The 8,742-nt window shown below is 33.6% G+C and overlaps 1 non-coding gene across 1 annotated transcript; it reads left to right on the top strand.

Annotated features, from left to right (window-relative positions):
- Window positions 1-230: 230 nt before the first annotated feature.
- Window positions 231-304, top strand: TRNAA-GGC (transfer RNA alanine (anticodon GGC)). Its single transcript has one exon. It is a non-coding gene; the product is annotated as a tRNA-Ala (tRNA).
- The last annotated feature ends 8,438 nt before the right edge of the window (window positions 305-8,742 follow it).

Below are 8,742 nucleotides of genomic sequence, written 5' to 3'. Positions count from 1 at the left end.
AATGATTAGAAAGTGGTACTGGGTAAGATCTCTGATTAATGCGAATCTGACTTGACAATTTGATTCTTTCGGTTAAACATAACTTCACTTGCTAAATGTTGAATCTATTACACAGTTTGATCTCTGCATGGCTAGGAAGATTTTTTTTAAAGTTATTATAGTGTTCATTTGGCTAAGATTTGATTACTTCTAGTGAGTAAAGGAGTTTATAAAATTTTGCAAAAATAGGGGGAAGGGTATAGCTCAGTGGTAGAGTGTTTGCTTGGCACGCACGAGGTCCTGGGTTCAATCCCCAGTACCTCCATTAAAAATAAATAAATGAATAAACCTAATTACCACCCCCTCCAAAAAATAAATAAACAAAAAAATTATTTTAAAAAAGTTTTGCAAAAATTGAAAAGAAATGTGTTTTGTTTAGCCTCTATTATAAAGCAATTCTGCTACTCAGGAATTATTGCTTTTGGAGTTTTCCCCTCAGATTTTATCTCAAGAAATGTCAAACTTACTGGAAGTCAATAGAATAGTCAGTGAACACTGTTGACCTTAAAAATGAAATAACAAGGTTTGTAGCTAGTCAAAATGAGTTTATTGGGGAACAGCAGTGGAATTGCAGTTTGGGACAAGCAAACTATGGCAAACTACAGAGACCAAGGGAAAGTCAGATTTCACTAGGTTTTAGCTGTGGCTTTTTCTTGGGAAGGGAGTGCACTGCAAGCGATGGGCAGCTTGTTGTTGCTGGGTTAGAAGAAGGAAATCTTTCTTCCTGCTGGGGTCCCTAAACTGGAAAGTGATAATATGTACCAGAGCCTTTCCTTCATGGCTTCCCAACTCCATTTTGACTTAGGTTTCCCCTGTTCATTTTCACAACAACATACATCATTCACCTGGATTCACTCATTGTTAACATTTTCCCATGTCTGTTTTATCTCTAATTATAGATATATATTTTGCTGATCCATTTAACAGTACAAGGTACAGATTTTATGATGCTTTATCCCTAAATAGTTCAGCATGTATTTCCTAAAACCATTGATTTATACAGCCATGCTATGATTATTATACCCAAAGAAATTGACATTTATACAATTATATCACCTAATATAGTCTATAATCAAATGTCCCTAATTTCCAGATAATGTCTGTATAGCTGCTCCTACTTTCTACTAGTGAATTTTTCACTTGTAGGTGACAGATGCTTAGTTCAAATTAAGGTGTGAAAAATAAATGTATTGGTTCATATGATTGAGAAGACCTGGATACATTTTAGGCAGAGCTCTAAGTGTTCAATATCATTGTAGTAGGAAAAACAAATCTGACTCTATATTAGATCTGTTCCTCTGGCTCTGTTTCCTGTGCTTAGTCATGCTGGTTCTGCACCTTTAAAAAGAATGTTGCCTATAACCTGAAATATGCAGGATAGCCTTTTTTTCAAAGCTCTGACCTTTAATGGTATAACACTTTCCTATTCATATAAAGATAAAATGTTGCAAAATAGAAAATAACATTAGTCTTGTTGGCCGTTTATAGGAACATCATGACCTGACCCACATGGACAGCCACAAGAACAAAGGATTCTGACATCAAGAAGTTTGCAACAACCAACCACACCTCCTCCCCTTTTTCATATAAAAGGAACCTAAATCCTGACTTGAGGAGGATGGTGATTCAGGACATTAGTCTGCTATTTTCTCAGTCAGTTGGCTTTCCACATAAAGCTGTTATTCCTTGCCCCACCATCTCATATCCTAATTTATTGGCCTGTCCCGTGGTGAGCAGAATGAATTTGGACTCAGTAACGTCATTATCAAACCTCTCTCTCTCTCTGCCTTTCTTCCTTCATCTTTCCATTTTACTCTCTTCTTTATTCATGTCATTCTTAGGTAGAATTTCTCTAAGATGAGCAAATATCACCTACATCACTTTTACAGTTTGGAGTTCAAAAGAAAAGAATGTTTTTCATCTAAGAACTCCAGCAATCATCTCAAGGATTTATTTTCACTGGCCACGTCTAACTTTGGCTACTTCTGAAATGATAATGCTGTTCAAGCCTGGGGTACAGGTCAACTCTTAGAATGTGAAGTTAAATCAGCCTAAAGCATGGGGAAGAGATAGGAAAGGAGTGGTTGTCCAAAAGGGAAGATCATTCTGATCAATTCAAAAACAGTGGGAGGTATCAATACAGCCCTGAGCTGAGAATGTAAAGATGAATAAATGTTCCAAGCCTAGATGCTCACACTGGGTGGCTGGGGAGATGAACAGATAAACAAATGCAGACAACATCACATACCAACAGTAATAATAAAGGAATAATTCAAAGTGAAAAAACAACATAAAAATACTCCCTTAGATGCTTTTTTAATCCAGAGTATCTACCTTCATGTGTAAAATAACTAAAATGCATATTTCTGCCCTTTGTTCAAAGTATAACTATATAATTACTATTATAATTATCACTTATTTATGTCTGGGAAAAATTTTTTTTATATTAAGTGGCTGAAAGACTCCAGAATAGATTGTCTTGGGATTAAAAGGTAAAAAGTCCATTACTTCAATTCTACTTTTGAACACCCATTATTTCCAGCCATTCTACTAAGTGTTGGGATAAAAGATGGTCCTTTCTTTCAAGAAACTTAAAGTTCAGTAAAGCTGCAATAGAAAATTGCCTTAGTTGTGGTGCCTTTTCTTATTTATGGGTCCCGGAGCTTACTCTTCTCCTTGATTTCACCTCTTTCTCATTTCCTGTCAATGCCCTGCCTACTCTTGGTACCTATTTTGCTCTGATTTCTGTGCGATATTTATCTTCTTGGTTCCTGGCTACCTACCTAAATTCTGGCCCCATCACTTTCCTGACCCCAAATTTTTCATGTATGTGCACTGCTTTGCTTCCCCAAAACCAGAAAAGTTTTGACTTACCAGCATGAACACTGTTGTGTGATAATGCTTGTAAAAGCTCAAAGTAGAACTCTTAAACCACCAAGGCAATAACAACAAACCAAAATGTAGCATGATAACATGCCTAAATATTAATTACAACATCTTGTCTATGTTAGCCAGCTAGTTCTAGATATAACTGTTTACCTGTTCAAATTTTGCCTAATAAATGCATTTTTTTAATTTTTAAAGTTTTCATTACTAGAAGTAACATTATTTTGCACACTTTCACATGTCTTAATGTCCAACTCTATCAATTTCCTTAGAATAAATTATCAGAATAACATACATAAAATGGGATAAAAGTGAGATAAAATTCATAAAAATGTTAAAGTTGCTTTCATTAATATTGATAAATTGCTGTCCCAAAAGATGAATTCATTTTCACTCTCACCAGGAGCATGTGAAAAATGCCTTTTTCTTATTCCCTAATTATTTATATTATCACTTGCTTCAAATTTTTGCAAAATTGAGAGGCAAAAGATATTTTTAACTAGTTTCAATGTACATTTATTTGACAATTAGTGACAGCAAACATTTATAGGTATATTGATTATACATTTGGATTTCCTCCTATGTTAATATGTATTGTTACTTTTACCTAAAGTATATATTAGAATGTTAATGTTGATCTTACCAATTTATATCTACACTGACTAACATGTATCTACTAAATCTACTGTTTTTATAGTAACATATTTATAGTAAGTATTTCTCCATTTTACTTTGTTGGCTTTTAAATAGATCATTTTGTTTAATTTTTGGTTTAAACATAAAATACATATTTAGTGATTGTTGGATTCATTCCAATTCACCTTTGTGTCTTGGTGTATCATGATAAGAAACATACTGATGTTTTTGCATCAAAAATATGGGCACATGTATGTGTAAACACTTCAGCAAATAATGTAAATAGATAAGAAGGGGTGGGAGGGTATAGCTCAGTGGTAGTTCACGTGTTTAGCATGCATGAGGTCCTGGGTTCAATCCCCAGTACCATCATTAAAAAATAAATTAATTAATAAACCTAATTACTTCCCAACCAAAAAAAGAAAAGAAAAATTATCAAAAATAGATATAAAATAAATTAAATAAATAAATAAATAAGAAGAAAATATTTCAAGATGATAGAGGTAAATTACTTCCCCTTTTCAACTACTACCAAATGGTCTCATTTGTATTTTGGCTACAAAGAAGGAAAAGATGTCTATTTAATATAGACCTTCACATCATTTCAAAAAATTTCGTACTTAGAGTATGAATTTGTGATTGGGCTGACGTGTCTTTCATAAGGCTTTTCAAATATCTTCATTGTGTCCTTTAGTCATTAAAACCTCTTTCACAACAACTGTCCACTAATAATTTTAAATTTGGCAGCGTTACCTTTGTTGGTGGCTTATTAACACTGACTAGGTAGAGAATTGAGGTATGATTGTTTTCTTCCTTCCAATTCAGCCATTAAATCCTGTACACAGTTATCCAATAGTAAGAGGCATCAAAACTTAACAACTACTTTGTGACTTCTTAGCACCTAATTTAGTGTTTTGTCTTGCATCTTTCAGACCTATGGGATATCTACTATATCACTAAGGAGGTTGGTAAACAAAAGGGATTTTTTTTTTCCCTCAAAAATTGAAGAAAAGTCTCATTGTATTCCTGAATTGTTGTTGCTTTTCGACCTGTCAGCTTCAATTTAGCTTCCTGGTGGGTAGACAGGTGCAAATTTGATTTTCATGTCTAGCACTGTCCACCCCTCTTGCTCTGAGTACTAAGCAGGAGAGGAGACCGCACTTGAAAGAAGAATCCCAGTAAGTCTCAAACGTCACTGGATAAGAAGGAGAAAAATGAAGTAACCAATTCCATAGTGAAAAAAGCTAAAGATGGCGGGAGACACTCTAAGATATGCAACTACCCAGATTTCTGACATACAAGTAGAAGCTGTAGAGAGAGGAAGGCAATGTTTTTGCTGAATAGCCGAGCCCTGGGAGAACAAATGCAACAAAGTGAGTAGCTTATCCAAAGTGAGAAGAATCTTAATGACTGAAAGCATCCCTCGTGGCATAGCAGATTATACTCTGGGACAAATTGACATGTTATCCTCACTGCACGTTATAGAAATGGAAGGTACCTATAGCTATAATCATCCACTTAAAAGTGAAAAAAAGAACCATTTTCAATATGTAAACACAGGCTTTGGAGTAATGCCACAGAGCAATTTCTTAAGCAGGCTTTATAGAGCAGCCTTTGAAATTCCATTCAGTAATAGCTAATGTCTTTAGAAAACCAAATTTGCATCAAAGGAGACATTTGTTTACTATAAACTCTCCTCATGATACACTCTTAGCTGTCACCATCTTTGTTGTCATAGATGCTTTGAAGTGCCAATTGTTAACAGCCAGAAGCTTTCAGGCTTTAGAAACTTGCTATAGTTTCTTATTAAATGTGTTCCTTCTGATAGATCAAAGGACCTATTCACATAAAGAGCTCATATACTGTAGATGTTAAAAAATTTATTTAGCATGTTACTGGTTTGTTTCACAACTAATGTCTAATAAAAGGGAGGCTGTAAAATTATTTACATATATACACAGAGCACACATGAAAAATTGGAATTTATATCAAGAAGAAAAATTTCAAGTATTCTTGTCTTTGGAAGAAGAATGAAACATAAAGGGAACACGTAGACAGGACTATCAGAGACAAGAAACTGAGCTTAATTTTGATTTGGAATGGAATTTAAAAATTGTAAAAATAGTACGCATTTAAAAAACACAAAGCAGAACTCAAAATTACTTTCACTCATTAAAATGCAGTCAAGATTTTGGTAGCTTTTATTGGAATGTCATTCAGGATATGTCACCTCTAAAACTATATCAGATCACTAAATGGGTTTCACACAGATTTTCGGTACAAGCTCAAGTTAATTTCCAAACACAGATTTTGGCTTCACAATACTGACAGGAAATGTGGCTTTCATGGTTTCCTGTAGGTTGTTCAAACTGTAAACTGTTCCAGGAGTTACCATATGTGTTGGCATCTCTCTCTAATCCAGTTTTGAAGGACAAACTAAATCTACTGTAGAACCTCTGAATATGTGATTGTAGTGTCTTGTAAAAATAAAATAAAATAAAACAAAATAAAACAAAACAAAACAAATAAATTCAACAGAGCTTATTGTAGTCTTCAAAGCCAGAGGAAGAGACAAAGAGACAGAGTCTTAAATTCTTGTTTTCTTGGATTAATAACAGTGAAATTGTGGGAATAGAAGGGGTTATAAAAAGTAGTAAGTATGATTCAATAACAGAGCAACAGCAATTTCAACTATGCTTCGTTTTCTTAAATAAACCCTGGACTGTTTTACCTTGGTGTCTGAGGGTGGTTAATATAAACCTTACCTGTCCTATGTCAATGATTATATATCCCTGTGTGGACGCCCCGGCTGAAGGAATATAAAATGTATTCAATATTATGCTTGATCTGTGGAACTTAAAAAAGGATCTTTTCCTAAAACAATTTCAAATTTCTAAAGAAATTCCAGAGTTATAAAGTTTAGATCTATAATGTAGACCAACAATGATGCATGTTAAATACAGAATGAGGTCTCCGTGTGAATGAGCAAGACACTATTAGGCATTCAAATATGGGTGAGATACTGACCAATACTCTTTCACAACCACCTCCCCGCCATTCTTCCTAAATAAACAATGCTACTCTGTTAATAATCAAAGGAGCCAGATTAAAAGGCAGAGAGTCATTAATTAAACAGAAAGGAATGTAAACCACAGGGAACCACCGAAACACTCTAACAGCTAATCAACTATTAAATTCTCAACTTCTGTGTGAGAAAAAGTGCTATGCCTGCCTCTCCTTTTCTCAGTGCTCTGCTTCTTTGACTTTGTCTCACTGCTCCTCCACATCCCTGGCTCAGAAAATAAATAAGCAAAATTAGAATTTTAAACTTGAATAAGTTTTTCCATTGCAAAATGCCAATATTTTGAACTATTTGCAAAACAGAAAGAGACTCACAGACATAGAAAATAATCTTATGGTTACCAAAGAGGGAAGGCGATAAATTAGGAGTTTGGTGTTAGCAGATACAAACTGCTATATGTGTAATACATAAACAAAAAGATCCTAATGAATAGCACAAGGACCTATATTCAGTATCTTGTAATAATCTATAATGAAAAAGAATAGATATATATAGTGTATAACTGAATCACTATGCTGTACACCAGAAACTAACACAACATTGTAAATCAGCTATATTTCAATTCAAGAAATTAAAAAATTAAAAAAATTTAAACACCAATATTTTAAATACTTAGAAGCCATGTAGAGCACAGATTTTCATTAAACAATAGTTTTCCCAACTGAAGGAGAAAAAAATTCCATTGTCAATATTGTGTTTTCACTATCATCATGATTATTCAGATCATCCTTAGTCATTTTTAGGAGATTTTTTGTAAAAGAATATGATCAATTTGTAAAAAAATTTAACCAAATGATTACAAATTAAGAATATGGGCTTTGAAAACCATCAGTCTGCATCTTTATTGAAATCCAGGCTTTTTAAATTTAACAGCCTTATATTTATGAGTTTCATTTTCCCATATTTTAAAAAGAAAAATACCCATTACGAGTTCTGATACTGATTTCTTATGGTTTTATTCCACCGATTTTTCTAATTCATCGAGTCAAGGAAATGAAAATATTTGAAAATAGCTAGAGTTTTGAAATATCTATGCACTGAACCGTAAGCTCCTTCACAGTCCAAATAAACCATCTTTTAACCTTGGTGAAACAATTAAAAGAAGTGTTTGACAAAATATAGTCCTGTATAACTAAAGGAGCTTGATTTTCTCCAAAGTGTTTTTCATTTTGTCAATCAAATATTAGAGAACATATTTCAAAATGATGTTATTGTCTATTTACTCTGTGATTATCTATAATTACATAGCAGAGTGAATTATCTGTTAGATTATTAGTAGATGGTGACAAAAAAACCCATACCATTGTTACATAAGATGATGTATATATGTTTTGCCATACAAAACAGGAAAGTGTAGCAATAAACAAAGCTGTGACAAGGCACTGGGTAGATGGAAAAGGTAAAGCCTTTGGGATGAGTGGTAATGTGATCTCTGATTTTCATTCAGGGAATTACTACTTGGTTCATCCTGAGACTCTATCCTAATTCTGGCTATCTGGAGAGTTTAGGTGCAGTTCAGTAAGATTGCCAATGCTTGAGTTAAGCTCTTAGAGGTTAGCCTATTAATGATTCTTCTGCATTGAGTGACAGGGCATGAAGGTCAAGAATAACTGTCAATGGCATTATGTCACTTCTAATAGATTTCTCCAGTAGGTGACTTGGAGCATAAAAATGATCAATAGCTGATAACTGTTTCAAAATTCTGTGTAATCTGACTTTAGAAACTGGCCTAGAAAGTCCTTGCAAATAATCAAGAAAGAAAGAACCAAACATATATTATACATATTAATTAATATTAATTAATTGTGTTCACACATTTATATATGTTCAGCAAAAATATTATTGAGTCCCGACAGTGTCTATGTGCTGAGATAGAACCTGGGTGTATCGATGTAGACTCATCTCTTATTTAGGCAACAGAAGTAGTCATGTAACTGGCCTCTGTTTCTACTCTCTAAATGTTTGCTGGGTTTTTTTTTTCTAATTTGAACTAAAAATTTTTTTTTTTAATTTTTATACAACTTTTAAAGGTTGCACTCCACTTACAGTTTTTACAAAATATTGGCTATATTCCCCTTGAGCCTATCTTACATCCAATA

Source organism: Camelus bactrianus, chromosome 14 (assembly GCF_048773025.1).
Source record: "Camelus bactrianus isolate YW-2024 breed Bactrian camel chromosome 14, ASM4877302v1, whole genome shotgun sequence".
Classification (NCBI taxonomy): domain Eukaryota; kingdom Metazoa; phylum Chordata; class Mammalia; order Artiodactyla; family Camelidae; genus Camelus; species Camelus bactrianus.
This window is presented reverse-complemented; position numbering and strand designations above follow the sequence as displayed.